This window comes from Echinops telfairi, unplaced genomic scaffold (assembly GCF_000313985.2).
Source record: "Echinops telfairi isolate 266 unplaced genomic scaffold, ASM31398v2 ScPeMD7_7;HRSCAF=31, whole genome shotgun sequence".
Classification (NCBI taxonomy): domain Eukaryota; kingdom Metazoa; phylum Chordata; class Mammalia; order Afrosoricida; family Tenrecidae; genus Echinops; species Echinops telfairi.
The window spans coordinates 1667190-1672082 of record NW_022103904.1 but is presented as its reverse complement, the minus strand read 5'-3'; positions in this window follow the sequence as shown (position 1 = coordinate 1672082).

Here is a 4893-nt window from a genome sequence, read left to right as displayed (position 1 = left end):
GGCGAGGAGCGAGAGAGAGACGGGATCCTGGGCAGCCAGGCATAGGCCTGGCCTGTGGGAACTGTTGGGAGGGCAGAGCTATTAGTGCGGCTGGCGCGAGGAAAACGGACTAGAGAGTGGTCCTCTGGTCCCTTGTGGCCTGGTAGCCTGCGCGCGCACCCGGAGCTCTGGGTGCAGGATTGAGGCTGTTCAGTGTTTTCCAGGGCGAGAGCTGCCCGGTAGGGGGGCGCACCAAAGGGTGCGAGTTTAACCGGTTTGGAAGGGCTTGGGCGGGGTGAGCGAGGACGTGGGCGGCGGGCACTCGGGTGGGGAAGGCGCCCGGCGGATCCAGGGCTTCCTCGCTCACGTCTGCAGCCTCAAACTAGGGAAGAGAACAAACACAATTGTACTCAAGTCAGACTAAGAATGTTCCAGAGGGGACTGAAGGGGATCTTCCTTTGGCCTTCTTATTTCTTCCTTTAACGGATTGCTTTTGCTCTGAACCCTGGAGAGATGAGTTCTCCAACCGCGCCAGTCACTCAGGCTCCCAGAGGGCACGCGTCACCGGGTTACTTAGCCGTGTATTCACATGTCATTTACAGCGTTATTCAAGTGGCTATTCTGTGTACGTTCCCTTCGGTATGTAATCATTAAAAAGAAAGGACATGCTACCTGGAAATGGCTGCTTCCTCAAACTCTTTTTGGAGCACATTGCCAAGTGTCGAATTAGTTAAAGATTAAAGAGCCTGTAGCATCCCAGTGGATACACTGAGCTATTGCTGATGAAAACTTGGATTCTGGGCTTTTCGTGACCTCCTCTGCGGTTTCATTCCCAACCAATTTGACTGTTGCTGCTTTAAGTCCCAGGGGCGCGCTCAGCACAAGCAGTAAATTGGATAAGGTAGAAGGTACTTAATTTTTTAATTATTATTATGAATTGGGTGAAGCTTTTACATTTCAGATCACCCGTTTTGTATTCAACAGTTTAATCAAACTCCCCACTAGTTTCCCCTATCTCCTCCTTTGATTTCTCCCACTTACAGATTAGTATCTTCCCTTTCACCCAAGTTAATACCTGTCAACCCTCTGTCTATTGCTTCATCTTCCCTCCTTTGCCCTCCCACCCCCTTGTTAAGCTCCAAAGTCTGTTCCCTTTCCTATGAGAATCTTTGTCTTGTTTTCCTTTCCCCTCATGACAGTGGTCTCATACAAGACGTGTACCCTTTTGTGATTGACTAATTTCACTCCGCATAATGTTCTCCAGAGGCTTGAAGGAGCTTGTAAAACCAAGACCAGCATTACCTAAATAAATAAGTAGATACATAAGTAAAAGGGAACACTTTGAGCAGAAAATTAGCAACAGCAACATACCAACCTGAGATCAACAGACAAGATAATAATACCACCCAGAAATCAACGCACTTAAAATAGTATTCAAAGAAGAAATATGGGAAGAACAGAAAAACCAATAAGCACTAAAACCACAGAGCAAAATGACAGTAACAAGCCCACACATATCAACCACACAGAAGCACTTTGGAAGTGAAATGACAGACAGCTAAGGTCAAGAGGAACGCATTGCTTCCTGAGGTCCATGTCCTTGCTATGTGCACCTGCTAATAACCCTCTTGATTGCAGGTGGTGGTCACCCAAGTCAATGTATTTTAGACAAAAATAAAAGGGTGAGGGGAGATTCCCTGATTCTCCTGAAATCAGGGATGCATCCAGAGCTCATATAGTGTCAGCAGGATATGTTTCCCTCTGCACTTTCCTCTCTCCTGGCTATGTTTTCAGGCGGTCTCTCTCTCTCTCTCTCTCTTTATGTGTGTGTGTGTGATCATCCCATTCCATGACAAGAATTCCCATCTGTCCAGCACTTGGCTATACTACAGCACCTTTGTGCCTGTGAGCCTGTGGTGGAATGGGAAATAGTTGGTTTAGAAGAGTGAGAAGCACTTGTTGAGCAGAACACCTTGGTAGGTTATTGAAGGACATCCTGGGGAGCTGGCCAATTGGATTAGTGGTAGAGGAACCATATATTTCATTTCATAAACCCACACACTTTGGAGGGTAAGAAGAGACAATAAGCATTAGTTGGCACTCTTTCCTGTAAATCTATGAATATATTCCCCTTAGGTAGAAATGAAGGTATGCAGTAACAAAGCCACTGTGTATTTTAAAAAAATATAATAATGAAATGTCTAAATTTAAAAATGAGTGATGATTATACCAAATGCTGATTATACCCTGAGTTAGTTGATTGTGCCAACCTGGCTGATAAACACATGCGGGGCTAACTGAAAGGCGGAGGGATAAATGGGTGGTGGAACCTCACCTTTTTAGTTCTTTTGTCTCTTGCTATGTGATGTTCGTACCAGGGTGCAGCTGCCTTAGCCAGTTCCCTGCTTCAGCTTGTAAGATTGACTTCCTACAAGACATCCCCAAGGAGAAGCCACATGGACCTATCCCGATGCTGCCCTGGGTGCTGGAGCAGCCGTGTGGAGACCCCTGCTAGTGCTGAGATGCTTATTCCTTCACTGACTCAGCTTTCCTCCTGCAGTCTGCGTCATTGCCTCTGTTTTGTGAGGTGGAGGACTTTGTGGAATGGTGTTGGGTTAATGGGTTACTGTTGGACTTGTGGGCTTGGGCAGCATTGGGTTGGGATGTTTTCATGATGCACACTTTCTTTACTAAAACTCTCTTATACATGAGTTGCTGTGGATTTGTTTCTCCAAAGTACCCAGACTAATACATACCCACTTAAACTGTCAGGCATTGGTTGTACACATAACCGCTTTGGAAATCAGTATGGCAGTTTTCTAGAATGCTGAACCCATACCTACCATACCACCCAGCCATTCCATTCTTCAGGTTTTACCCCCAGGAAATGAAAGCCTAGTTCCAGGAGTGTTTTGGAGAGCTTTACTGGTCCAAAACCAGCAACAACTCAAGTCTCACAGAAAGTGATTAGATAAACAAATCATGGTATATTCATACAATGGAATAGAGTCCTGGTGGCCTAGTGAGTTATGTGTTGGGCTGCTAACCACAAGGTCAGCAGTTCAAAACCAGTAGCCACTCTGTGGAAGAAAGATGAAGCTTTCTATGTCTGTGAAATTAGTCTTAGAAACCATGGGAACAGTTCTACTCTGTCCTATAGGGTGGTCATGAGTCAAAAATTGACTTGATGGCAGTAAGTAGTGAGATACGATGGAATACTACTTATCCATAAATCATTTATACATACGCTAACATTGAGGAAGCTCAGTCATTCTACTGAATGAAAGAAGTCAGGCAAAATGAGTCCATTTATATAAAACTGTCATAAATAGAAATTATTTAGAGAGAGTCAGATAAGCAATTGCCTGGGGATGGCAGTAGATCAAATAGGGAAATTTTGGAGTGTGGTTAGGGAGAGATGGTTTCATATGTCAAAACATGCTGCATTCTTTAAATACATGCACTTTAGTGTACTTCAATTGTATTGCAGCAAGTTGGGACGAATCTTGAAAAAAGAAAAAGAAATGTTCTCTAAAAAATATAATAATAATTGGAAAGGATTCGAGTGAGTCAGGGTCAAGAGGATGAATTTGAAGGGAGGTGAGCACACTTCCACTGCCATCAAGTGGTTTCTACCTCACGGTGACCCTACAGGACAGAGCAGAACTGCTCCTGAGGGGTTTTGAGACTAAATATCTCTGGGAGCAGACAGTGTTACTTTCAGAAGTCTTAACATTAAAGCTGTATGGGAGCAGGCAACCTCATCTGTCGCCCTGGAGCTGCTAGTAGGTTTAAACTACCAACTTTGTGTTTAGCAGCCCATGGCTTACTCTGCTGCTCCACCAGGGGTCCCGCTGGGCAGGGAAGGGAAGTTCCCCCCCCCTTCCCCCCGCAACCTGAGTCTGGGGCTAACAGAAGAGAACTCTTTAGGAGGAATAAGGCAACCGAGTTCAATTCAGGTAGCTTAAGGATAGTGACAAGGGTAAAAGGTAAAAGGGTTCAAGAAAGATTCAGAATTCACTGGAAGCAGAAGGCAAGTCCGGATCTGCAGTGATCTGGTGAGATAACTGATTTCAAGGATCCACACTGAGAGTGGGACCTTTACTGGGAGTTCCATCAGGAGGCGGAGGAGGGCTGGACTGCATCCCAGTTGCCTCTTGCAAGACATTTGCAGTGCCACTGACATGTGTCAAAGAGCACGCAGTTTCATCATCCCAATGTCGCCCCACTCCCCTCCCGTGTCCACTGCTCCTGATGACATGGCTCTCACCGGGGACTTTGGTTCAGGAGGACAGATCATTAGCCTTTTGCTCTGCAGTCAGCAAATTCAAAAGTAAACAGTGCTGCAGGTCGAGTGGGGGGGTGGTGGTAGAGGGATTGCAGAAGGAAAGAAAGGAAAACATGTTAAGTTGCATTTCTACAATCCACAATGCTAAGCACTAGAGATACAGTGATGGGCAAGATACCTGAGTCCTCAAGTCCCAAAGCTGACAGGCCAACAAAAATGCAGAGATTAAATCAATAAAAGTAGCACATACCTTAAATTTAAAAAAAACAAACCAAAAGGATGGAGGGGAAGCTGTGGCTGTGAATTAAAAATACTTTCATCTAGGAGACCCCCTTGGGAAGTGAGGATCGAGGTAGATTTGCAAAACGAACCCAGAAATGATGCTCAATCCCTTATCCCAGGCACTGGCAGTACAACCTTCATTTCCCTAGTCATTACACTTCCGCCAGCTACCCTGGCACCAAACACTTGTGCGTTGGCCAGCCTGTCCTGAATGTCACTATGGTAAATAGTATAGCAGGAAGCTACGTCATCTTCTGGTGTGACTTCAATAGGAGATTTGCATCTCTCTGCCACAGCAGACTCTAGTTTTGCCAAACTGGTGCAACACCAGGCATTGGTAGTGG